The 27727-nt window shown below is 44.1% G+C and overlaps 1 long non-coding RNA gene across 1 annotated transcript in view; it reads left to right on the top strand.

Annotated features, from left to right (window-relative positions):
- The first annotated feature begins 24930 nt into the window (after positions 1-24930).
- Positions 24931-27727, top strand: part of LOC144370606 (uncharacterized) — a 100859-nt gene continuing 98062 nt past the window's right edge. Inside the window, exon 1 of the long non-coding RNA XR_013430516.1 lies at positions 24931-25152. This is a non-coding gene — a long non-coding RNA (uncharacterized LOC144370606). The remainder of the gene's footprint in view (positions 25153-27727) is intronic.

Raw genomic sequence — 27727 nt, 5'->3', positions numbered from 1 at the left:
TCATAATAGTTGCCATTTTGATTGGAGTGAGATGACATCTTTAAGTAGTTTTTATTTGCATTACTCTAATTTGTAGAGATAATGAATATTTTTTTCACATATTTGTTGATTGACTTTATAATCCTCTTCTGAGAAGTGTCTGTTCAGGTCCTTGGACATTTATTGATTGGGTTATTTGTTTTTGTTTGTTTGTTTGTTTTGTTTTTGGTGCTTATCTTTATGAGTTCTTTATATATCCCAGAGATTAGTGCTCTATATGATATATGAGGGGTAAAAATTTGCTGTCAAGATGTATGCTCTGTATTTACCACACAGATTGTTTCTTTTGCTGAGGAGAAACTTTTTAGTTTGAGTTTTTCTTGATTTTAATTTTTTGTGCCACAGGAGTCTTATTAAGGAAGTTGGAGTCTAATCCCACATGATGAAGATTAGGGCCTAATTTTTGTTTTATTAAATGAAGAGTCTTTGGTTTAGTTTCTCTGTCCTTGATCCACATTGGATGTGCGGTGAGAGATAGGGGTTTAATTTTATTATGTTGCATATAGATTTCCAGTTTTCCCAGAACCATTTGTTGAAGAGGCTGTCTTTTCTCAGGTGCATATTTTTGTCATCTTTGTCTAACAATCATTCTGGGAAAGAAAAATATGCAAATACAGGTTCTCTTTATTTATCAGAAAACATTATACTTTTTATCACTAACAACATAAAATATGTTAATTTAAATACAAAACCCATATAAAATTATTTCTTTTTTTTAAATTTTGTTTTCTACATACACATGACCCTAGGATGTATTTTAACATATTATACATATATGGAGTGCAAACCATTACAATTTTTATCCCATTCTTGTGCAGGTTCACTCGTCATGTTTTCATATGTGCATTGAAAAATCATGTGCAATTCATTCTACTGTCTTTCAATTCCTACCTCTCCCTTCATTCCCTTTTGTCCAATTCAGTGAACTTCTATATTTCCCCTCCTTCATTATGGGTTAGCATCCACACCTCAGAGAGAACATTTGGCCTTGGGTTTTTTTGAGACTGGTTTATATCACTTAGAATGACAGCTTCCATTCTATAAATTAACAAGCAAATGCCATATGTTCATTCTTCTTGAGGATGGTTAATATTCCATTGTGTATAGATACCATACTTTCTTTATTGATTCATCTGTTGAAGGGCACCTAGGTTGTTCCAACCATGTTAATTGTTAATATTACTCTATTACACACTTAAAAAGGCTAAGATGTTATTTTAAAGGAATTACTATTTGATTTTTCTTAAGTATCTTTTAAATTAATTTATTCCTAACTGAAAATTATAGATTGAAAATGCCATCATATTTTAATACAAAACAACTATGTATATATCTAACTTAAGAATTATCATATGGCATTACAAAATTAGATACTTAATAGTGCTTGGGACTGTAAAATAAAATATGCAATAAGCCTGTTACTCTTGTAAGTTGTTTATTTTAAATTATATTTTGAACAAAATTAATCTGTCTATAAAAACTGGCTAAGATGATAAAATAATAATTTTTTTATCACTCGCAGTAAAAATGAGGGAATTAATGTTGCCCCTTAACCAATATGCTTGAAGGACTTATATATTACAAGATAATGAGAAGGGAAGGACCTGTGAGAACAAAAGCAGATTGGAGTGAGGCAGCTGAAAGCTGAGGATTATGAGTTATCACCAAAACTAGGAAGAGGAAAGGATGGATTTTATCTAGAGTCTCAGAAGGAGCACAGCCTTTCTCACACCTTGATTTCAGATTCTGACTGCTAGAATTTTGAGAGAATAAATGTCTGTTGTTAGCTACACAGTTTATGGTATTGTGTTATGTAACTTCCAGGAAAATTACATAGTCCAATTCATGGCTCCTCTGTCACATAACTCTTAACCACACGTGGGCAGAAATAATAATAAATAAACCATAATAAGATTATAAATTGAAAAAATAATTTTGATGTTTAAAAACATTAACATTTACCTACTATTACTAATACTACTAGAAACATGTTTAGTCATTGCCAGGAGTTACCATGGAACTGGGACAGAATAGGTATGTAATAAGTTATTGTGAAAATTTTGTCTTGTAGGGTGTGGATTTAGGTATTTTTATTGTTATTTTGCACTCATGCAAAAATTAAAAGAGCTCAAATATTTGAAAAAATATATATGAATTTGAATTCTAATTTTAGCACCTCACTATTTTTAAAACAAGAGGTAGTTGTTAAATTAATTTAAAAAATCATAGTTTTCTTTATTTCTATTAGTTAATGTTGTATTGAGAGAAATATATCTATTTCAGTTTGCTGGTTTAGAATTTAGTGTAACAAAATCTGAAAGAACTCCCTAAATACTTCTGTCCTAAAACAACAAAACATTGCTTTATATTGCATACATGTATATATATATATATATATATATATATATATATATTAAATGTATTTAATGTGTACATACTTCACAGTGTTCTTTGAAAATTGCATAATCTACTTTGTAGCTAACCAAAAAGTATTTTATTTTTACTTTTCAAAAAAAGAACCAGTTTTCTTATAGATGCACATCTGAAAATAAAATGGAAGTAGATATAAATGTGCAATTCTTGTTCAAAATGCCATTTTTACGAGAAAATATAAAGTAGACTGATTTCTTATTTATTATGAATTAGCATAATATTTACAATAAATATTTTAAGAATATACAAAATTTATTAAAGTTTTCACTGTGATGACACAGGAATCATATTTCTGCAAAAACAGTTGAAATGCTAATGTTATATTTATTGTAGAAAAATTTTATATTAATTACATTTCTAATGATGGCAGATAAAAAATTACATAAAAATTATTGTCAGCCTTCATTAATGGTGCATTGATTCTAAACTTTATTGTGATGCTCATGCAGTTCTACTAAATATACAGGTGATAATGTCACAGAGAAGAATTTACCTAAAGCTTCTTCCTCTGCTGCAAAGTGCTTAATGTCACACCTGTAAGAAGATGAACATGCAATGTGTTCTACTTTTTAACTTACAATGCATGTGATTATCTATAAAATATCACACATTTTTTTCTGTAACTTCTGGCAAGATTTCTAGAAATAGAATAAATAGTATAAAAATTTCAAGATCTACAATTAATTTATCAGATTCATTTTCAAAAGAATTAGAAATTTTCTAGTTCTCCATTGTTATTCTCATATAATAGATCTGCAACCTTGTGTCCACACTATAATGTTTTACTATAGTATCATGATAGAGTTAAATATTTTGTAGAACTACTCACTTTAATTTTTCATGCATCTCTATTATGATTAGTTATACTTGATCATACTTATGCATCCTGTACAAATGTTTTTGTTAAATTTGAACTATTTAAGTATTATCCTTTGTAGCTTAATGTTATAACTTAATTTTTTAAATTCAACATATCCTGATTGTTTATTTTTTTCCAAAACAAGAACAGTACTATTTATTTCAGTGAAGTGTTGTAGTTTGTTTTTCAAATACCTTAGATCACTTTTTCAAATTATTCCCAGAAATACTGATGCAGACATTAAATTTATTTACCTTATATCTGACTGTTGATATTTATGATTTTTACTATATTATTCCCTTAACAAAGATGTGTAACATGACATTTCTTTTATTTTTAGTATTTATTTTCAGTGCATTAAAGCATGTTAATTTCTAAGTTGCAAGGAGGAGAAAATCACTGACAGATTCTTCATTAAGTCTCAATATAAAAAAGAAGATGATGCCACTAGAACATGATTCATCTTACTTCTGACAGTCTCTTCAGCAGTAAAAATTGGGAAAACAATTACATATACTGAAGAATCACTGGAAGGACTATTTTAGAGAACTTCTATAATATGTTTAGCTTATTGAAAAACAAAAGGAATTCATTATATTTATGTTAGTTTATTTTGGTTTGTATTTTTATCCTAAAGGTACATCTAAAGTAATGTGACAAGAGTAAATTCATTTTTTTAAAAAAAATTCTGATGTAAATTAAAATAATAGGAAAAGCTACAGGAGCTAGGTGTCATGGAGACAATTTGGAAGGCTGTTAGTAATAATAATTCAAATAGCTGCAGTTGGTTGTGTTCCAAGAATGTCACCCAACAGTGTATGAACAATGCACATAATTTTTCAAACATGTGCAGGAAAGGAACCAACTATTCACCACCAACTAATTATGACAAACCAAACCCAGAAAGATTAGCTGTCACAATTTAGATCACAGAGAATCAATGATACTCTGAGGGATTAAATCTCTCTGATCCTACAGCACTGTTGTAATATGACGACAAAGGACCACAAGATGGATGACAGTGGCAAGAGTCACTGTTATTTTTGATGGGCACTGTCTACATGTCAGCTGTCTTCACATCATTTATTTAAAAATAATGAAAAATACTGTAAACAAGCTGCTATATTTACTTCTACCTTTTAGATAGAGAAAAAGGAACAGAAAATAAAAATAAGTAAATTGTCTCAGTCCCCATAGAGAAAATGGTTCAAATCTTGATTACTTGACTTGAGAGAACACACATCTTTGGGTCCTTCATAGAGGACAAGGTGACTGTTTTCTCCTTTGTCATATAAAAAGCTATAATATAAAGTTGCCTTTTCAATCTCCAATAAAACATGTCTCAAAATAAATGGGTAGACATATAGATAGATTCCCATATTAACAAGAGAAAGAGAGAGAAAAAAGCATTTTGCAAAGTCCTCGTTATTATTTTCATACTTCGGTATATGCCACTCACACCCCAGCCTCATTAAGTCTCCAGATTAAGATTCTTAAGCCATATTTATGGTTAAATTATTGATATTTTCAAAGAATGGTGGCCAAACCATGCCCACTATACACTAGATACAACTACTTGCCAACTAGTTATTAACACACAGATAAATAATTAAACTAGTATTCCAATTTCTTAGTAATTTAAAAATTGCCAAATAAATTCTATGAGTTGTATAATAATAGGATTAGTACAAAATAACATTATCCTTTTGTTTGTTCCACCTAAATAATAAAAACAACCTTTAATATATTATCTTGAAAATATACATGTTCAACTAATTGATTATTTTTTATTTATTTTTAATTCATTTCTTTCTAACACTGGAGATTGAACCCAGGGGTTCACTTCCACCAAGCTAGATACTCAACATTTTATTTAAGTGAAACAGATGGAACCATTTTTGAGAAAGGATCTCACAGAATTGCTGAGGCTGCTCTTGAACTTGCAAAACTCCTGTTTAATGTCATTATGTCCTATTGTTTCAAATTAATTTTGTTCTCTTGTATGTATATAGCTCTGTATTACAAAACGTACTGTGATTAAAACCTTTAATCAAGTGCCCCTGAATTCAACCCATGGTACAGAAATATAAATAAGTAAGTAAATATGTGTACTAATAGATTATATTTTAGTGAAGATTATAGAAAAATTTTGATGTATTTTTTCAATTACATGATTATTAAATAGAAGCACATAAAATTCAGTAACTTTTCCTTGATGACAAAAGTTTATTTTTAAAATTCTAGGTAATTTCAGCTTTCATAATGATTAATTCAAACCTCTCCCAAATGAACAGAGTATTAGCTATTCAAAGCCATGCCACTGTTTCAAAATAACAGAGAAAATAGTTAAGGGGGGAGAAAAAATTTATTTTAGCTATTGATTTCAGAGCTTATAGTTCATGGTCATAAAATTGCATTTCTTTGTTCTAAGTTGAGGCAGAACATCATGGCAGAAGAATGTGGCACAGGAAAACCACTCACCTTGTAGCATCTGAAATGCAAAAGATATAAGATGTACCCTCAAAGGGCCACCAACTTCAACAATGACATGCATCCTACAGTTTCAACTATGTTCCAATAGTTTATTTAGCTATGAATACTCAATGGATGAACCTGCAATGGATTAAATATGTTTCTAGTCATTATGTATTGCTTTCTTCCACAATTCTGAGATCTGTATTTCTTCAAATATTTCACTAGTCAGCTCATGAAGAAATATTTTTTCAACAAATTACTATTAACTAGGTAGAAATGTAGAATAAATGAGACGTAATTTACAGCTGTGAGAGAAAAACGATATATGTGGCAGTTTGCCACAGAACACTTGGCATATTCAATGACTAAAAATATGTAATATCCTAGAACGGTTGTTTTTCTTTATGTGACAGGGAACATTTTTTCATATTGTTTCAAAAAGACATTGAGATTTTTTATGAAAAATATTTGTTATTGTTATATGGATTTTACTTGATTTCTTTTTCTTTTTTCCCATATGCCTTGCACACTGAGACGGTATTTGCTAGGGACAAACATGGTAAGATACAGATCAATCAATGGCATTTTTAACTAATGTTCAATAATACATTTTAGATGCATTTCAATTGTTTCCATTTTATACAATAACATCATGCACATTCAGCATGAGAATAGATTGCTCCTTAAATTCGCTATTCATATTGTGTTAGGTACTTTTAAATGATGTTGGGGAAATTATAACTAGAATGACAAAATCTCCCAGTTTGTTGTTTCCATCTTTTCTGTGCTTCTGCTGCTGCTACTAGTATCAGCATGATGATTTTAATTTGCATTGTCCATATAGTTTCTCAAAAGATAGGATACTTAGAATTGAGGAAATCATATATGACTTGTTTGTTTTATACACTGATATAGACTCAATGAGAGACTTCACCATTATTATTGTATATTTTATCAAAATTCTATTAAATCACAATATGATGTACACTAACAAAATTTCTTATAGCTAAAGATTTCTATAACAATGAGTGATAAGGCATCATAAACTAGTATGTATTTTTAACTATTAATTTACTGAAATCCATTCATTCACAATATAGTATTTAAAAAAAACACACATGTCAAAGTGCTTGTTTTTTGCTTCAGACTCTCTCTAGGTAACTTATAATATCTGATGCTATGTAAACAATGGCTATAATGTATTAGAGAATAATAACAAGGAAAATATGTCTTTATGTGTATTGTAGTCAACAGAACCTTAACTACATTTTCCATCCGCATTTGGTTCAATCCACTGATGCAGAACCTGCATATATGGAGGGCTCATTGTGTGTATGTTAATAAAGAGAGAGAAAATTCACTTTAAGAAATTGGCTAACATGATTATAAATTTTGACAAGTTCAAATTCTGATGGACAAAGCAGGTATAGACTAGGAAAATGATGTAGTCTGAGTTCAAAGGAAGTCTACTGGTGAAATTTTTCCTTTCTTAGGGAGAGCAGCCTGTGTTCTAGCAAGGCCTTCAACTGATTGGATAAGGCTCATCTGCAATATGGAGGATAATCTTTACTCAAAGTCCACAGAGTATAATGTTGACATCATCAAAAAACGACAAACAAACAAACAAAACAAACAATGACAAAAAAAATCTTCTCAGAAACAGCCAGAATAATGGGTGACCATGTATGTAAGGTAGGTATCATGGCTCAGTCAAGTTGAAACCCAAAACTAATTAGCATGGTGCTGTGGTCATCTCAAGACTTGACTGGATAAACATCCATTGCCATGCTCACAAACCTGTGTTTTGGCAAAACAAATTCTTATTGTCTAAAAGTACGGTTGCTCACCAAAAGGCCTTTCTATAGGGTATGTTTAGAACATCACAACTGGTTGTCCCAGATCAAAGGAACTGATAGAGGAAATAAGAAAATACATCCATAATGAAAGTCATGGTCTCTGCATATCCTAGTTTCAGAACTGATGTACTTCTGCCATATGTCTATGTGGACTATGTCTATGTACTATGTCTCTTTTGCCATATTCTATGTTTCAGGAGTGTATCGATAAATGTATTCCACAGTCCAGGAAAAGGAACAACCTATGATGTCGAATACAGTAAGTAAGTATCCCTAGAGGCCACTTTAGAGGCTGCTCACCCCAATATGTATATAAGCTGTGGATCATTTAGGATATACTCTTGATGGCAAAAAATGTAGATGCTTATAGTAAATATTCTTCTTTATTGATTTACTTATTAATAGCAGAATAACAAAAAGTAAAATCTTGTCTTTTCCACATATCCCATCTTCCTCTGAATTTTCATGCTCATCTGCTTATTTTAAGGTACATAGTAGCTTCTAATTTAAGATTGAGCTTAAATGTGGCCCTAGAACCATATTTAACATCTGCTTGTTTTTGAATAGCTTGCTTGTTACAAATATTTCTTACCTTTTTATAGAATCATAAAACAAATAAAAAAGACAAAACAAAGAATAAATACACCGCTATGATTTTATGTAGCACATGAAGTGTATACATACTCTCTGATCCTAAGGGGGAAAAATGCCAACACTGACCTGATTTTTCTCTTTTAGAAAATTGTGTGTTTGTTTGTGTGTGTGTGTGTGTGTGTGTGTGTGTGTGTGTGTGTAATTCATAAAATATAACATGTTGCAAAATACAATTCACCCAATTTTATTTTGAAATAAATATTGATTTTAGAATGGAAACCATCAATTTTATCTATTATAGTTTTATTTCAAGCAAATAATTTTTTCCTGTTGTTCTGACTAAATAAAGTTCCCTAAAAATGCATTTAATTTAATAAGAATCATATGAGATGATAAATTTTCTCAATTTCATATTTATGTGTAGAAGGATAACAAGGACAAAAACAAACAAAACCAACCAACCAAACAAAAACTCATCCAAAGAAACCCCAGGGTAAATAACAGTAGTTGGTATTTACACATGGGTTTCAGAAGGGTCTTTTGCATTTTGACACATCTCAGTAGATGAGACCATCCAAAACAAAGAGAGAGTTAAAACCAGTGAGTTTCTGAGAGCAGACTTCAAGAAACCCTTGCATTCTATCCATGGGAGGGAGAAAGAAGAGAAGAAGTTAACAGTTGATTGATCGTTTAATATTTACTGAGTAGTTGTAATCCTAGGAGACCTGGGATACTTTTGAACAAGTACTATATTTAATGAAAAGATTTTGAAATCCTCCACTAAACTCTGCCTCCTGCTTAGGGCCCCTGTGAGGTTCAGCAAGCTTAGGAAATAAACAGGTCTGTTCAGTTTTTCATTTTCGTTACTTTAATTTCCCATTCCTAAGAATGGAAGACAAGAATTGGAGAATAAACAGCAGAGATCTCTTTCTTAGTGTTAAATTAATCAAGATTCTTTTTAATTGTAAGACTCAAAAAAATAGCAATAGCTATTTTTATTTGGCTCCTATGTAGGCATTTAGGCATAGTGGCCTCTTGGTTATAAGTTAGGGATGAAAACAATAGTTATTTTCCTTTCTTTCTTGTAACCCCTTTTATTTTAAACAAAACATCCCCCTTTTCTTTCCCTGGAAGAGCCAGTAGAGATCTCAGAAGTAGAAGACTGAGTCACTCTTTAGAAAGCTGGGTAACAGTGATCTAGCAAAACCTACAGGCAGGGGTGGGTTTTAGAAGGACCAGCCACTTCCAATGGGTGACCTTCTTTGTTTCTTCGGCCTTCTCTCCCCTTCTGTCCTCTGGCAGAGGCAGCCAAACATTAGTCAGCCCTGGATCTTATTTTGCCTCTGGTTGACCCTGAAAAGAAAGATAAATTCAAGGGGGCCTTCCCCACCCTGCAGCAGAGACCTGAAACCAGCCTGTTTGGAGGCCCCAAGTTGTTCTTAAAATGCGCAAACAAGTAAGGATTCACCCTTGGCCTCAGGTTGCTGCACTGGGGCTGCCCCCCCACACTCTCCTTACAGGCAAATAAGCAGGCGGTGGCCACGCCAACTCTGCAGCCTGAGCCTGCCAGGCTGGCCCTCCCCATCATGGTCACCTACCTACCGGCTGACACTGAGCCAGTGCCATCCTCGCCCTGGCTTGGCTATCATCTTTTCCTTTCTGCCTGCTGCCCATCCTGAACTCTCCTCCCAGCAAACCTGGGGCTCTTCTAAACACTTCTCCATCCTACACTGGGGTTCCAGGCCCAGGCTGCCTTTCTGGACTCTTTTTTTTTTGCTTTGTCACTGTCTCAGACAGCCCTACAGAGACAGGATGTTCTTCTCTAGCCTTCTTCCTGCCCTGGCTTGAGTCTTCCCAATGCAAAACTCCAGCCCTGTCAGTTGGCGATGCACCTCTTGCTCCTTGTGGAATTGTGGTCTGATGGAATCACATTCTGAGTGGTGGCTGAGTGGAAAGTTCTAGCGCCTCAAGCCCTTCTTCACACCTATAAACTCAGGACTTCACTTCTTCCCTGGGTTTGGCTTGGGAGGTGGTATGGGGGAGGATCTGGAATGGCCCAAGTTCCAGCAGAGAGGGAGAGAAGGTTCTGGAAGACTTTCCAGCTAAGGGTGCTTGCTTACCTTCCTTCTCTCCCTATCCCTGACTCTTGGCAGGGTCTTTCCTCATTCCACTTTTGTGGGGGAGGATAATTAAAGGGATAATCCAGAGGGAGCCAAGCCTGCTCTACAAGGATGCACCATGGGGGGTGGGGGGTGCATAGACCCCTAATTTGTGGAGTTGATGCTGATTGTTGGAATTGTTTTGCAACCAGCTCTTTCTTCTTCTAGTTGGTCTGGGCATATTTTACTACTTTGTAATTTAACTTGTATCATTTTTCCCCCTCCTTGTGTTCCTGCCTCATCAGAGAATTGTAAGATTTTAGCCGTCTGGGAAAAACTTACTGCAGAGTTTAGAGATGAGAACTCTGGGAACTCTGCCAACCCTTCCAGTTGTCTGACTTTGAACCCAGTGCTGGCAGTGAGAAGCTTGTTTATTTGAAGGCTGGGTTCTCATGAGCCCAAAGGAGTAGGTTGTAATTGTGTATCCAAAAAGATTTACTTTTTGCATACCCAATAGCATGACAACTGAAATAGTAATTTGACTTAAAGAACCATCTAGTGTTTTAAAGGAGTCCTTTAGGAATCTTAATACTGTGAAATCAGGTTTGTTCTTTCCCCTATGGTGGAGAAGGATGGGGGCTTTTCTTACCGATGGGCTGTGGCTAGGCTTCTCAGCGGCTGCCCCCAGGCAGGTTCTATCCCTTCTAAACATGAACATAATTTACTCTATTTCAGCTTGGCTGAAGAGGAAATGAAAACTGAACAGGAGGGGATAGAGGGCATGGATATTTCTACTGGCTTCAAAGGTGAGTAAAATTCTTGCATTATCTATTTCTGCACAAAGGAAGGAATGGGGTTTCTTTTTATTGTTGGGGAGCCGTGAAGGGTGGCCCTCTAAGCTGGCATTGCAACAGTCCGTGAATTGTGAGATGTGGATCCTTTAATGGCTGAACCTAACTTCTGGAGAAATCTTCTCATTATCTTTCCCCTGCATGTATGCTTAGGTGTACCTAATTGTCAGGAATTGTCCCGACATTAGGTTTTGGGCATGTGTTGGGCCTGGAGATGGGCAGCTGCTGCTGGCTTCCTGATTTTAGCAACAGGTTTCTTTGGGATCTCAGAAGTGGGATGAAGTTGGCCTGGTGCCTTGGGAAACGGTGGTCTTGGGTCAGAGATGAGAAGGAAGATCTGGGCTTTCTGGAATGCTGGGGGCAGTGTTTGCATTTAGAGCAAATCATGGCACATTAGGGCACATCCAGTTTGTTTGCTCAGGGTGTGAGCGGACTTTTCCCGCTACCCATGGCTGAGGGATTGGTACTCCTGGGCTAGTCTGTGAGACTCACAGGCCTCTGCAGAGGGAGCAGGACCTCACTTCTTCCTCATTGTGCTTTTAGAAGTGAGCTGTTGAGTCCTTTTCATGTCTGGTTGATGAAAATGCTTGTCCCTAAACTTAATAGCTGTACCAGTGTTTTATTCCTTTAGCACCTCCCTGAGTGCCTGCTCTGCGTGCAGGGAGGTGCGGAGGGGCTGTAGAGAGGGCGCTTACAGATTATTCCAGAAGGACATTCTCATCTGGCCAGAGGATCACAAGTGACTCCCTAAAGGCTCCTGAAACAACAACAACCAAAAAAAAAATGATTTGAGGATTTGTATAAAGCAGCATGTCTGTCTGTCTGTCTGTCTGTCTCTCTCTCTCTCTCTCTCTCTCTCTCACACACACACACACACACACACACACACACAGAGAGAGAGAGACACACACACATACACACACACATATACATACACATACACTTATTTACTCATTTTTTGCAGTACTGGGGTGTGACCAGGGCCTTGTGCATGATAGACAAGCACTTGACCACTGAGCTGCACCCCAGCTCTTTTTATTTTGGGACAGGGTATTTGCTAAGCTGCCCATGCTGGCCTTGAACTTGGTGATCCTCCTGCCTCAGCTTCCCTAGGGACTGTGATGACAGGTCAGCATGGAATTTTGTGCCCATCTGAGGCTCAGATCACCAGCAAGGCTGGGCTGGCTGGGGGTGGCCTGTGCTGGGGAGTAGGGAGAGTTTGAAACTCCTTCCTGTGCAGGGCCATCAGGTTCCATTGTTGGGGAGAGTCACGGAGTGCCTCATACAGAGGAAGTGCCTTCCCAGAGCCGTGTTTAGAGACAGTTGTGCCCCTCGCCTGCTTGTAGCTGGGTGCAGTGAGTCTAGAGAAGTGTGGTGGCCTTTGTCCTTGCTCTGCTGCTTGCTGTCTGTGTCTGACCTGCTGTTTTCTTATTGTGAAAGAGGTCCTGAGTTTGAAACTAAGGCTCCTTCTTCCCCCACAGCTATAAAACTGGCACTGTGTCTATGAAGTGCTTATGAAGGCTTGGCCCATACCTGGGGCCTTCTCTTGATGAATTCCTCTAATCTTTGTCTTTGTGGTGCAGGGCTTGTGCACGTTAGGCAGGTGCTTTGCCACTGAGCCTCACTGCAATCCCTTTGGTTTCTAATTAATTAATTATTATTTTTTTGTTTCAGGGATTAAATCAGGGGTACGCAAATAGTAAGCCACATTCTCCAGCCCTTTTTAATATTTTATTTGGAGACAGAGTCTCCCTGAGTTGCTTAGGGTCTCATTAAGTTGCTGAAGCTGGCTTTGAACTCGTGATCCTCTTGCCTCAGCCTCCCAAGCTGTTGGGATTTCAGGTGTGTGCCACTGCGCCCAGCTGATTTTTTTTCTTTTTGAGACAGGGTCTTGTTATGTTTGAGCTTGTGATCCTCCTGCCTCAGCTTCCCCGGAGGCTGGGGTTCTAGGCGAGCACTTTTGTGCTCAGCCACCAGTCTCCTTCTGAGGTGGGAGCTGTCATTTCCCCTTGCAGATGAGGAACCTGAGGCTCCAGATGGTGGGGTCTCCTGGGTGGTCAGCAGCACAGCAGGACTGAACTGAGACTGGCTCCAAAGAGGTCCCTCCATCCTGGATGTGCCTGCAGTGGCCCATGGACCCTCACGTGACAGTCAGGGATCACCATCTAGACCAGGGCATTGCCCTGCTAAGTCCCCATCTGCCTGTGGAGATGCCTCTTCTGGTCCTGTAAGCGTGGAGACCTCTTCTCTTCATCTCATGCCTGGATGCTCCTGACTCGTCATCAGGTGGCAGCCCCTCTTCTGCCTGAGTGACTGCTTCAGGTAATCATGGCCTCTCCCTGCTGGAGCTAGGAGGATGTTAAAAAGCGTCTCTTTTTTGTTGGCCCCTCCACTGACCTGCCAGCACCCTTCATTCCAGTCTGAAGTCCCTATGCCCTGCCTCCTGGGACGGCCTTGCTCCCTTCCTCTTGTGACATCCTGTTCTCCTTGAGCCATTTCTCCCAACTCCACTCTAGCTCTCTGGCCTCCTTCTGTGCCTTCCTTGGGGCTTGTGTGCCCTCTGTCTGGAACACGCTGCCCTAGGACCTGGCTGCCTGTGTCTTGTTGCTTGGATCCATCCCCGAGGGTGACTTTTCTTGGTCGCCTGGTTTGAAAGAGTCATTCCTTCATTTTCTGTTGTTTTTTGAAATAAGCTTTTTGCATTTTAGAGTCACTTTAGATTTCCAGGAAAGTTGTGGAGACAGTGCTGAGAATTCCCACATCACCCAGCCTGTGCACCCACCCCACCCCGCTCCTAGCATTCTGGGTACAAAGCATTTGTCAGAATCTGAGTTGGAGTGGCATGTCATTACCAACAAAGCCTTTGCTGTGTTCAGATTTCCTTAGTTTAGCCACTGAGGCCCCTTTCTGTTCCAGGCTCCCATCCACCATACTTGGTTGTCTTATCTCCTCAGGCTTCCTTAATTGGAGAATGGTATTAGAAATCAAGATCTGGGGCTGGGGACATAGCTCAGTTGGTAGAGTGCTTGCCTCACATGCACAAGGCCCTGGGTTCAATCCCAGCACCAAAAAGAAAAAAAATCAAGATCTATGTGCTGGGCATGCTCACGATTCCTGGGTGTCTGTGCTTCTAGGTTCTCTGATTGACAGCAGGGAAACATTTACCTGTGTGGTCACCAGGGCATAGGCACCTGTATGTCCATACTCCTGCATGTATCCATCTGTACTAGCTAAATGTGAGACCATGAGATCCTGCACTTGACTCCATGCTTTCCTATTCCTGCACGGATCAGCTCTAGCCTCATCCCCTTAGTGGAAATCTCCCCCTTCAGCAGTGAGAAAGGTGGTTCCTGCTGTCTGCCCTTGGTGTACCATGTCCTGATGCACAGTTAACATGATCTGTGACATACAGCTTGATGAGTGACCAAGTGAACACTCGGGGCTATGACTCAGGTCAAGATAATCAAGCATAGTCAGCATCCAGATGTTTCCTTGATCGCTCTGATATTGCTCTCATACTGTATTTGTTGGTTTTTGTGCCAGAATGTGGATACCTTTTTTAGAAGGGCCTGGGCCTCCATGCTTACTCCTCCTCTCCCTTCAGGGGTCAGGAACCACAGAGGTTTCAAAAGCCAAACTCCTCCAGCCAGATTCCCTAGTTCTGGGTTGCCTCCTCCCTAGTTCAGTATTTATTCTTTGTTGCTCGGTTTCCCCACCTGGGGATGACAAGGATATAGGGTTAGTGCTGAGGTGAAGTTGCCCACCTGTAGAGTGCTCAGAGTGGAGCTGGGCTGTGGTGAGGGCTGAGGGGCTGGCCACGGTTGGAACAGGCTTGCAGAGGTGGACGTGTCCAGGTGGGCCACCGGGGCAGGTTCTCCTCACTGTTCTGCTCTCCCTGCATCTTCAGCCTCTGGGAAGAGGATGTGCAGGGAGATGGGAAAACGGTATCCACACTGACCCCTGCTCAACAGGGAAGGATCATGAAGGGTGGCCCCACAGAGGGCTTGGGATCTCTGTCTAGACCTCAGTCCCGGGCACCACCCTGCACCTGCCTGTCCTGGGGCCCCCAAGGCAGTGGGAGAGAGCTGCTCTGCCACTGTTTGGGATGAGCTCCCAGGTGCTCTGTACCTTGCTTGGATGGGGAGTCCCTGGAGGGGCTCACCTTGTTTTGAGAGCAACCTTCCTTTTTACTGGGTGTTTCTTGGAGGCTGTCCTTGGGTGTAGCTGAATGCTCTTTCTTGGGGAGGGTGGCTGTGGTGGTGGCTTTTGTGTCCAGGACACCTTTCTCACAGATCCACTGGCACCAGGTGAGGTAGTGACACGTGTAGTGACCTGGGCTTGACTGGGTTGCTAAGACTTCAAGAACCCAAGTCTGTGTGCACAAAGGTGTCATTTGTTTTTTTGGTACCAGGGATTGAACCCAGGGGTGCTTACCAACCAAGCCTCATTGCCAGCTGTTGGTATTTTATTTAGAGACAGGGTCTCACTGAGCTGCTTAGAGCTGTGCTACACTAGGTGGCTGAGGCTGGCTTTGAACTTGGGATCCCTTCCCTCAGCTTCCTGAGCAGTGGGGACTTCAGGTGTGCACCACCATGCTTAGCCAGTGGGATATTTGTAAAAGTGGAATAGGACAGCTGTGGAGCCTGATCTCTCTTTAGCTCCAGTTACCTCCGAGTCCGCAACACAGGGCTCCTGACTCAATGAACACTGGCTACTCCTCCAGCCTGCTTTTCTGTTTGGGAAAGTCAGTGCTTTGGTTCTACATGATACATCCCATCTGTGTTCTTTGGTTATGAGCCATGGAAGCCAGCTCTCGTTCATTTGGATAGGAAGATGGTCAGCAGGCTCCCAGGAAGGCCAGTGGTCCAGGTGGCTCTGGGGAGTGGAATCACTCTGTGCCTCTCAGGAACAAACTGAGTCTATGTGTCATGTGTCTGTCCTTTGGTTAGGGAAGGGACCCACCAACTCCATCCCCTCCAGGAAAGAGAGAGTTCTCAAAAGAAGCAGAAAAGACCATAGAATCTTCCCCTTGGCATGTGGGGAAGCTGGCAGCAGTACTCTGCTGACAGAAAACAGGCCTGGGCCGTGCTCTACTTGGGAACCTTGGACACTGGTGATTGGCTCAGAATCCTTTCCTCCTTCTCCGATGTCTGCTCCTTACACCTTCTAGGTTATCTGACTGGATTTCCATCTGTGCCCTCTGCCCAGTGAGCTCACCTGTTAACCATGTCACCCTTCCCATTATGCAAGCCTTGGCATTTTTCAGAGTGTTAACTTCTCAGAAGACAAAGCTTTCAGGTTTTCAAGATGACACTGGACATTCCTGTCCAAGGAAGTGTCATCTGGTGTTTGCGGGACTCGTGTTTTGTGAGTACTTACTGGGCTCACAAAAAAATTTCAGATGACCACATTTGGTTCTATGACAAAGGCTTTGGTGTAGGTATGCTGTCCCCATTTTGCAGTGAAGGAAATCGAGGCTCCTATGAGCTGACAAGAGCGCTGTGGTCAGACTTTATCTTTGGCTTTAAGCCTTTCACTTAACCATGGACCATATCCAAGGGTTCTGAGTTAAATACGTGTAGGGCCCAGCAAGTAGTTAGTTAGGGGCATGTGGGATTCTTGGGGCTTCTGTGAACGGGGGTGCTTCCATTTCATTGTTGACCCCTAGGGATATGGCCTACCTGGTTTAGAAATGTGGTAAAAGAGAGAGGAGAGATGTAGTCTAGGTACAACAGCTTTTCAAAGACTGTGGATGAATTCAATGAAACATATCTTGAGACGGAAGTGGCCGAGGACTGTCAGTTTGCATTCTCTGTGTTGGATTGGTCACAGCAGAGTTCTTGCAGGACTTTGGGCACCCTATGTGTGAGTCAAGACAAGCCCCTGGAAGGTCTGGCTCTAGAAGCTTGAGGAGTTATGGGCATGGGTTGAATCCTGTCTCTGTACAGGAGGCACGGTTCTGCCATTCATCATCCAGCCATGCCTGCATTCACAGCACTGATTGTGGTATGCGTTTGCCAGGCTGACAAAGCTGAAAATATTTTTTTTTAAAATGTCTGTGCAATGTCACCGGCACAAGGGAATGAGCCACTTGGAAAGGAGGCACAGATACAGCAGAAGCCCGAGATATTAAAATCCTGCACAGTACTATTGTTGCTGAGATCTGCCTGGGTAGGAGATGTATTCGGAGACAGGATGCTAGAGAATATACAATTATAGCAATTTGCTAACCAGCCCCAGACATTAATTAGTACAGGATCCTCATTTTCATTGTTGTATGTGAATTAAGATTCTCACAGAGGGATTGTTTATGAGGATGGCTCCGATATAGAGACCTTCTGTCATTTTTCAAGGAAACTCTTTTAAGAAAATGAAACCTTAAACACTTTGTGTAGAAGTGCTGAGAATTTTTTTCTTTGAAGAAATGAGCATCTGTGATTTCAAGTCTACTTTGCCTTTTTGTTTTTACTTCTCCAAGTAGCAACATCTGTGAACTGTGCACTAGAGTGTATTTGTGAGTTAGATAACCACCAGATTGTTCCTCTCCCAACAAGATCTGAACTATCCTGGAACTTGGAAGATGCCTGACTAGAAGCTGGGACGTGGTCCACCCTCCCTGCACAGAGCCCCGTTGGTGATGCCTGGGTGACTTAATTTAGCTTTGGGATTCACTTGCAGAAACCCTGCACCTGCTCCACGTTTGAAGCCTGACCCTGGAACTTGTTTGTGGGACTATTACTACTCTGAGGGACTATGGTCAGAAATAGACCCTTTTCAGCCTTAAAAAGAAGCCCCATCTCTTTCTCCCTCCCAATGCTTTGAGTAAACCCCAAGGGCCTCCGAGAGCTTTTAGAGATCCTGACATTTTTTCACTTGAAGTTTTGGTTAATGTTACAGGTTGAGTGTTCTTTGTCTGAAATACTTGGGACCAGAAGCATTGTGGAGTTGGAAGTTTTCTCCTCCCCTTTCTCTCCTTGACGCCCCTCCCCACCCCACCATTTAAAGCTCTAGGAGAGGAAGAGTTCTGCCTGTTGTTTTGGTTCATCCTCTTAACTAGTACTGTGCCTGTTGTAGGTGGTGCGCAATGAATCTTTATTTTGAATGAATGACTGAACTTTGTCTATCTGATGGATGGAACTTTGATCATTTTGGCTTGATTTCTAGCATAATTCAGTGACTGGAAATACTTCCCTGGCTCAGGTGTCTGTCCTGTGTGCTATACCTTGTGTCTTCTCTTTTTCCTCCAGGGACATGGGACTGTTAGACATGGCCCCTTCCCTCTGATTGCTTTCCTTCTTGACATACTGTTTCTGCTGGGCTCTTTCTAACACATAAATCCAGGTGTGTGTCCTGCTTTGTGTCTGAGGACTGTTGCGGATTGGGTGGTGCAGAGGCAGACTCCTTGTTGGGTTGGGGATGCCCCGCAGGGCTCTGCAGATTGGCTGCCTGTGGTCCTGTGATTGCGCCCTTACTGAGCTGCCCTTCAGCTCCTTCCAGCTTCCTCTCTCTGAGGACAACTTCCCCTTGTCTTCCATATCCCTGGAGACCCAGGCCCTCCCTCCTGAGCCCTTGATTCATACAATATCACTCTTGAAAGTGATTAAATGGTTCAGGAAGGGAATCTGTTTTGATCAGAAATTCTTAGACTCACTGAAGGTCTGAGAAGTTTCAACCTAGACTAAAGGAGGATTGAAAGGCAAGGCCATGTCCACCTCTCTAGTCCTTGAGTTCACTTTCCAAACCCTCCAGGCCAATGGGGGAGGGGCTTGCCTGCCAGCCTGTGGCCTGTTCTGGGTCTTTGTATCAAGCTCCTACTGCCCAATATGGCAGCCACAGGATGGCAGTGTGTGTTTGATTCACAGTTTGCAAAACCATACCTCTTTCCTGACCAGTCCTAGCCCCACTTCAAGTGCACAGCAGCACAGCGGGGCTGGAGGCCGCCATAGTGGACAGCACAGATGCAGAAGAGACCCAGATCAGGGCCTCCATTATAGCAAGCGCTGCACGGCTGCCCTCCTCTGTGGCTCCAGAGGTGAATGGGCTCATTGTGAACTGAGCTGGACTTGGAGGGGATGTACACAGCCTGGCCCATTGCCGGGTGAATACTCCACCTTGTGTTGAGTTGACATTTTCCTTGATGAGATCTCTCTTCCTATCTTCCAAAGTTGGCATTTCTTGCCCAGGTCCTGAGCAACTGCCTTTTGCCAGACCCCGGCATCGAGGTTCCTTAGGGGGTGTGGAGAGAGCCAGCTGCCCTCTCCTTGCCTCCTTCCATGCTTTGGGTGTGTTTCCTGTCCCTGCACCCAGGGGGCTAGGCCTGCTTCCAGTCCCTGCACCCCAGGGTCCAGCCCTTGCATCTCTTGACTGTGGGGTGGTCACTTCATAGTAGTTGCTGAGTATATGCCTTTTTCAATGAAGGGTGTCTTCCTTTACCAATTACAATAAAATCAGTGTAGATCTCCTTGAAACAAGTCACACTGCTCAGAGAAAAAGTGAAGACCCCTCTTTTGGCAGGTGACCATTGTTATCAATGGTGTGCTTGTATCTGGACTCCCCGCCCCATGTATAGAAAAACCTGTTCAGATACTAGGAGGCTGAACCTGAACCCCCACTCCATGTCCCCCAGTCCCACTTCTCTGGCCTTCACTTTTTCTCATTGACCTCTTGGCTGCATCTTCTCCCTGCCCTGTGAGCGGTTAACAGTGGAGACTGGCCACCAGGGAGTCGATAGTACCACCTGAGGGGCAGCCTTGGCAAGTGGTCTGTGTGGAATGGGGACCCTGCAGGGCCTGATTTGGTGACTTCACATCTGGTTTTTAAAATTTAGTTTCTACTTTTCTTTCTTTCTTGTTTTCTTTTGTGGTGCTGAGGATTGAACCCCAGGATCTCACACATGCTAGGCTGGTGTTGTATCACTGAGCAACACCCCTAGTCCTACTTTCTGCCAATTTTTAAAAATCAAATCAATTAATTATTTATCTGGGGTACTGGGGGTCTAATCCAGGGGTACCTGACTGCTGAGCCAGGTCCCCAACCCTTTTTTTCTCAATAAGTTGCTGAGACTCTTGCCAAGATGCTGAGGCCGGCCTCCGTCAGCCACCTGAGTCTCTGGGATCACAGGCCTGTGCCACTGTGCCCAGCTGATAATTTAAAAATTTTAGAATAGTGATGTCCAGCTGTGAGGGATTCTGTTGGCCACCTCTGGCCCAGGCCTTGCTGGGGTTGCCCTGGCCTGAGTGCCAGTGGTAGCCATCCTGGATCACTGGTTCCCTTGTTACTCTAGTAGGGCTCTCCTTCCTTACCAGGCTGACCTGGTTTGTCACCTCCTCCTCCCCAGTGAGCCTAATTCCCTTTGTGGCACTTTAGTTTTTGGGGACCATCTTTCAAACCAGTGGCTATTTTTGTGGGGCCAAAAACAGTAGGCTATGAAGAGCAAGGGACTGTGTGGTAGGGTAGGTGGGCATCTGTGAAATCTGGACCAAGTCTGGGGCCACAGATGCTTCGCCAGGCTGAGGAGGCCCAGCAGAGGCTGAGGAGGCTGAGCAGAGGCAGGAAGGTTGACTCCTCGCGGGGCTGAGATGGGGTGACAGGCTTGAAAGGCAGCTTTGGCCTTGTCCTGGCTACAGGAGGCATCACCATGCAGGTGCAGAACTGAGAATCCCAGTGGCTGAGGACCTGGGGAGGTGTCCCCACAGAGAGGTTCAAGCTTAAAAGGCCCCTAAGACAAAGGATAAAGAGGCTGGGGCCTCCAGTGCCTGGGGTCTCCTGGCAGGGAGTTTGTTTTCCCCAGGGAAAGTCACTTCTCTTTTTTACTGCCCCTGATTCTCCAGAACAATAGCTCTCCCCAAGAGTAGGATGAGTGGGAAGTGGGGACCAGGAAGCCTCCCAAGTCCCCCACTTTGGTCTTCTAGTGGTGTGTCTGAGCACAGCCCTGACACATTCAGGGTATAAATCCTCCCTTAATCCCTTTCTTTTAGGGGGAAATGGGCCCGAATGGCCCTGAGCCTGTGGAGAGGGGAATTTCCTGTTTTCAGGTCCCCTTTGGGCTATTGACTCCACATTCCTGCTCTACTGGATTTGCTGAAGACATTCCTGAATGCTGGGGAAGACAACCTAGAGTGTCCAGGTGGCTGGTGCCCCTCTGGTCCTAACCTCATCATCCAGATGTGTTTGGGGGCACCTGGCCAGGTTGTGTGCCCAGCTGTGGACTGCAGCAAAGGACAGACATGCTGAGATGGAAGTCACAGTCAGGAGGAGACAGTCAGCCAGTGAACTGGCAAAGGAGGAGAATCACTTATTTTACTTATTTATTTTATTTTTGGTCCCAGAGATTGGACCTGTGGGTGTTGAACCACTGAGCCCAATTCCCAGCCCTTTGTGGTATTTTACTTAGAGACGGGGTCTCACTGAGTTGCTCTGGGCCTCACTAAATTGCTAAGACTGGCTTTGAATTTATAATCCTCCTGCCTCGGCCTCCCGAGCGCCTGGCAGAAAATAACTCAATAGTCCTCAGTGAGGGACGGCGACCCAGGGAATACGCCACAACTTCTGGATACTGCAATGAGGAGGCTGAGTCCAGGGTGGTCAGGGAAGACTTCTCTGGGGAGCTGATATTTGAGCCCAAAGCCGAAGTTGGCCAGTATGGAAAAGATTGCAAAGAACATTCTAGATAAAGGTGCCTCCATGTGCAAATGGCTTGTTTGAGCAGCAGAAAGGGGGCCACTGAGCTTGGAGTTGAGTGAATGAAGAACAGAGGGGTACAGGGCTGCACACTGGTGGTGCTGTAGGTCTTGATAAGAGGCTCTCAGAGGAGGACTGGAGCAGGATTCACCCTTCCTGGTCTTGTTGAGGCAAGCAGACCAGCCGGTGGTTGGATAGTAATGGGATTGGAAAATGGCAGCCAAGAAGGTTAGAATGAATGGGCAGAAGTGATGGAGGGGCAGGAGCACCCTTTGCTGAGCACCTTTTAGGTGCCAGGCACCCGACCTGTCATCCTAACCTGCCTCCCTCACTCTCTGCCTTCCTTCCCAGCACTGGGGATCAAATCCAGGGTCTTGCATGTTTCAGGCAAGCCCTCTATCCCTGTTCTTATTTTGAGACAGGGTCTTGCTAAGTTGCCCGGGCTGGCCTCCAACTTGCAGTCCTCCTGCCTGAGCCTCCTGATTTCCTGGGATTAGGCCTGAGACCCCACACTCCCTGCACCCTGGGAGGTGGAGGATTCTTAAAGTAGCTTCTCAATAAGCAGTAACTTATTGTATGAGCCCTGTACAAAAAGAAAATAGAGAAGTACTTCCCTTGCTATACCTTCCTCCCATACATAATCACACATTCCTGATGTTTCTTTTTAAATTTCTTTCTTTTTTTTTGTCTAGAATGCAGTCAGTCATTTTCAATTTACTAGCCATGTTACCATGGGGCTCTTTTCCTCTGGGCCTCAGTTACTGTATCAATAAAGTGGGGTTTCTGAAAACCTACTGTCTTGCAAAATTGTGGTGAGCTGGAAATAAGTTGATTCTTATTTAGAAAATCCACCCCCCCCCCAGTAAGTGTTCAGCAGGAGGCAGCTGTTTGTTTCTGGCTGTCCTCCCTGGAGGGCAGGCCCTCCCCTGATGCTGGTGGCCTGGATATCTGGAAGTTGCTCAGTGACTATCTGTGAGTGACTGTTGCCATTGTTTTCTTCCCTTTGAAATGCAGGTGAAACGCTGGGTGAAATGTCCTCAGCCCAGGCCATTTGCAGCAGCAGGTGGCATGTTTACTCAGGGTTATGCCTCCTGCAGGCTCACTGGAAGGTCCTTGATACAGAGCTTCTCAGCACAGTGGACATTATGGACCTGATCAGTCTGTCCTGGGGCCGTCCTGTGAGGTGTTTGGCAGAGTCCCTGGTCTCTGTCCACCACAGGCCAGTAGCAGCCCCTCTCTTTGTCTACCGTATCAATAAAATGGGGTTTCTGAAGGGTTTGGCAATTACCAAAATTATCTTCAGATGTTTCTGCTGGGGGGAACCAGTTGATGACCTCTGCTCCACACTGTTTTAAACATCTGAGTCCCTTAAAGGTGGCCCTAGATGGATGTGCGGTTGGGGGAGAACTGCCCTGAGCTCCTGCTGTATACTGGATCCTGGGGATACAGGGTAGGAGCACCTGGCATGTCCTGAGTGTTCCATCAATCTGTTGTCCCCATTCACCACTTAAAGTGTCGGAGCATTCAAGGGCCCAGCACTTACTGAGTGTCCTAGGTTTTGGCAAACCCAGTGCGTGCCTCACCCCTCCTGCACCTAGGTCTTGTGGCTGCCTGGTTTCTGAGGGCTTTATGCCCTGATAGCACACAGATGTGTCTCTGCATCCCACCATGTGGCTGACCCGTGATGCTCTGTCTGCGTCACATTCCCCGTGGGTGGACACTGCTGTGCATCCTGTCTTGGGCTCCCATGGCCACACTGCAGTGGCTGCCCTGGTGCCTGCTCTGAGCGCGCCTTGCCTGTAGGAGGTAGGAAGGGCATCTCAGCATCGCCCCACTGGTGTCCCAGGGATGGGAAGCCTCCCTCCCTCCCTCCCTCCCTCCCTCCCTCCCTCGGCTCCATGAAATGTAGGCCATGTTCTGCATCTGAAATCTTCCCTTCCCCAGATGGGTTCCCTGAGTTCGCTGTGGAGTGCTGTCCCTTCTTCCTGGTCAGCATGCTCTTGTCTTCATTAAGGGGACTTTCCAGAGGCCTGCGGAATGCTGCCCGGTTCCCAGCGGCTCCTCGGCCTTCATCACCTCCTTTCTGAGGAGCCTTTCTTCCCTTTTCTTCTCACAGAACCACTTCTGGGCTTCAGCTGCAGCCGCCACAGAATTGCCTTTTTGTGTCTGAACAGGCCTTCGAGCCGCCATGGCTTGCACTGCCCCGTTTGAAAGTGTGGGGCACCTGAGCTTCCCAGAAGCCCGGCTGCACAGTGGGGGTGGGCACGGAGTCCTGCAGCCACGTGAATCAGGCAGATGGGTCTCTGCCAGCAGAGCCACAGCCTTGGGATGGCCTGAGGCAAACGGTTCCTCCTCATTGCCTGTGTGGTCTGGCTGAGGTGGCTGGCCCCTCTGTGCCATGTTGGAGTGGCCTCGAGGCCTGGCCTCTGAGGGTGGGGGGGTCAGTCCTTTCCTGAAGCAAGTTGGGCTCTGTCTCTTGATAAATTGCACCAAGTTGGTTCTCCAGCAGGAGATGCCTGGCCTGTGCTCTTGCCTCTTCCTCCCCCGGGGCCTCGATCCAGCTCCAAGGAGAAGTGAGGTTGCTCAGGCTGCTGAGCTGAATACAGAAGCCATTTGTAAACCAGCCCCCATCCCTGGGCAGAAGCAGGTCCAACTCTTGCATTCATACTGCCCTTTGATCCCATTTTGCCCTGTGGAGTGTGGAGTGGGGGAGGCTGTGCAGGGGCAGGGTCATTCCTCCCGCACCAGGATGGGCTTCTCCCTTCCAGGAAGCGCATCAGAACTCAAAGGCAATTTGAAGCAATTATTAAGACAACTGAAAGCACATTGAAAATACAAGGCACTGCCCGCTGTGCCCTTCCCCTCCTCACTCCTGGCCTGCAGAACAACTCAGACTCCTTGTGTTTATTCACCTTCACCTGAATAAATGGCTCTTTGGTGCAGTGCACTGAGGACTTGCAACTTGGCTGTGCTGCTGTCGAGAGTGATAAATCAGAGGTGAAGGCTCAGGGACATGAAGGCAAGCCTCTGCCCCAGATGGCCTGGTTGCAGAGAGGTGGTGGTGTCCTTGCCCCATCAGGTGACCTAATATGTCCAGGACCAGGGCTGGCCTGGTAACTGGTGACTCTTAGCCTGTCCTCTGCTTCTTCCTCCTCCCCCTGGGAGAGGCTGCCGAGGAGCTGGAAGCAGGAATATCTGCAAAGTAAGACTCTGTGTCTTTGGAAAAGGACAGGCCAGGCCCTCAAAGAAACCAGGCTTCCTCCATGGTGGGTAAGCGTGCCCTCCCTGATTCCTGTGCTCACTTTAGGTCGCGGTGCCCAAGTTGCTGGGGAAGTGACCCTCTTATCCCACTGCCTTGTTTTCCCTTTCACCCCATCTCCCGGTTCTGGGTGGGAAGCTCCTGTCACCGAGGGCGTCCTGGAGGATCCACCAGGGCCATGGAGGAGGCTGCTGTCCTCTGACCTGGCAGGCCCAGGGGGGTGGGCACCATGTTCCCCATGGGTTCCTGTGGCTCTGAGGCTGAGTCTGCCCCAGGTCTGTGGGGACTCATATGCTTCTGGAGGCTCAACATTCTTTTCTCTAAGGACAGTTTCACTTCCTGCCCCCATCCTTTGCCCTGATTCCTGCTCTCTGCCAGGAGGAAATTCTGGGCCTTTTTTTTTTTATTAGTAGTTGCTCCTCGTGGAGGCCCCAAGGTTCCTGAAGTGGGAGGCTGGTTGGGTCCCTGCTCCATGTCCCAGGAGGGCAGCCATGCTCCGACTCGCTGCTTCTGGAAGGACAGGTGCGGGTGGTCCCGTTTGAGGCAGGCTGTGCGAGGGCCTGTGCAAGGGCCGTGGTCACTGAGAGCTGTCTGAGCCTTGGTGCGGCCTTCTCTGACCTCTTCTGCTGCTGTTACCCAGAAATTCTGCATTTTTATGGTCTGATTGAAATGCAGAAATCCATCCTGGCTCATTCCACATTCCACATAGACTGGTGTCTTTGATAACTTTAAACTGTTTGATTTAACATGTGTTTTGGAGAAGGCATGCTCTGCTTTGGGGGCAGGGTGGTGGTGGGGAGGAGGAGGAAGAGGAGGAAGAGAAGGAGCAATGATTGAGATATTTCCTTAATTGAGCTCACTTTGTGCCCAGTCTTCTCCTGAAAGCTGAGCAAAATCAACTCATCTCCTTCTTTGGTGACTCTGCCCCTTATCTCTGTCTTACAGAACAGCCTAGAGAGGCTGAATCGCTTCCTCACAGTCACACTGCTGGGGAGAGCAGAACTATGTGCTGGAGGCTGTTATTGCCAGAGAGCAGTTTCCTGACCGCCTGTCTTTGTCATCTATGACCTGGTGCCTCTACTCTGTAGGATGACTAGTTGTTCCAGTTTGCCCAGGGTACCCTGCTGCAGTGGTGGACATGCAGTGGTGGACATGCTTTTCCCAGTTATCTTGCATGCAGGCCCCAGCAGGCTTGTGCAGATGTTAACACCCACAGAAACAGGAGGCCTGGGACTTGGAGCTTCAGCCCTTCCCCTGGAGGGAGGCAACGATTCCCTGTAATATGTGTCATTTCTGAGACCCAGGAGAGCATCCAGTGCTGAGTCAGGCCCTGGGCATGGGTGGGGATGAGGTGCCTGGTGTGGTCTGTCCGGGAGGCCTTGGTGGAGACAGGAAAGTGAGGGGAGGTGACCCTGGAGCCCCCAGCCTCTTTTGTAACACCAGGCAGGTTCTGATGCCACCGTTGGAAGATTTGAAGGTGAATGTGCTCCTGGGCGACTGTCGTTGGAGAGAATGGTGTGCCACCTTTGCCCAGTTCCCGCAACACCTTGTGGGACCTTCCCTGTCCCCACAGCTGTTGGGGAAAAAACAAAAACAAAAGCAAAATAAGAGCCATGTGTTCAACCCTGGGCCCTAACTTAGGAAGTCCTCATGCTTGGAGCCAAGGATGAGGCCCTGCTGGGGCAAGGTCCTTTGGTGCCAGGGTTGGCAGCATGGGCCTCAGAGCCAGCACAACTGCCTGGGTTCAATTCCTAGCCTGTCACTCAGCAGCTGTGCTGTCTTGGACAAATGACCTGGAGGGAACCACAGGGAAGCATTTTAAATGGTGCCTTGTGCTTATTGCATGTGACAAAGTGAAAGGGTAAAGTTTCTAAGTTGCAAAGCCTGAGTTAAAAAGTGAAGGACCTGGTATTGTTAAGTTCCTCTGCTATACCCAGAACCTGAAATTCCTTAGGCAGTTAAGACAATGCCCTACTAGCCATTTAGTTGATTAATAGCCTAGGGCCCTGTGCAGCTTGTCACATAGGCATAGAGGGCCCGAACCAATCAGTTTGAATGTGTATCCCAGAGTCATTACCCTACCCCTACCTGGCCCAGTTCACCCAGATGATCCCTCACAGGCCAGACCTACACGGAGGGCGGGTGGGGGCCCAGGGTTGCTGGTGGGCTAGCCCCATAGAGTCACCAGTCTCCCTAACCCAGAGAGGTGGCCAGAAAAACCCAAACCGAAAGAGAACCAAGAAACCCTTCAGATCAAAGGTGAACCCTTCCCCATGCCACAGTCCAAGTGACGGTTTGTCATCCTTTCAAGTTCGTGGATGAAATGTGCTTAGCAATATGGCCTCGTCAGAATTAAATCATTAAAGGAGAAAAAAGAAATTTACTCAGCCTTTTGGAAAAGCTCCCCGTGGCGGCTTCATTACTATGACAACAGCCAGATTTCTACCACCATCTTGTCACCAGCAGAGGCCTGGTCTCAGCTAAGGGCTTGCGTCAGAGCTGACCGCCATCTCCGACCTCTGAAGGGTGTGGGGTCCAGCGGATGTTTCCTGAGGTTTCTACCTCAAAGGCTTCACAGAAGG

The sequence above is a fragment of the Ictidomys tridecemlineatus genome, chromosome 14, assembly GCF_052094955.1.
Source record: "Ictidomys tridecemlineatus isolate mIctTri1 chromosome 14, mIctTri1.hap1, whole genome shotgun sequence".
Lineage (NCBI taxonomy): Eukaryota > Metazoa > Chordata > Mammalia > Rodentia > Sciuridae > Ictidomys > Ictidomys tridecemlineatus.
Note: the sequence above shows the minus strand (reverse complement) of the source record. Positions and strands in the feature narration are given on the sequence as shown.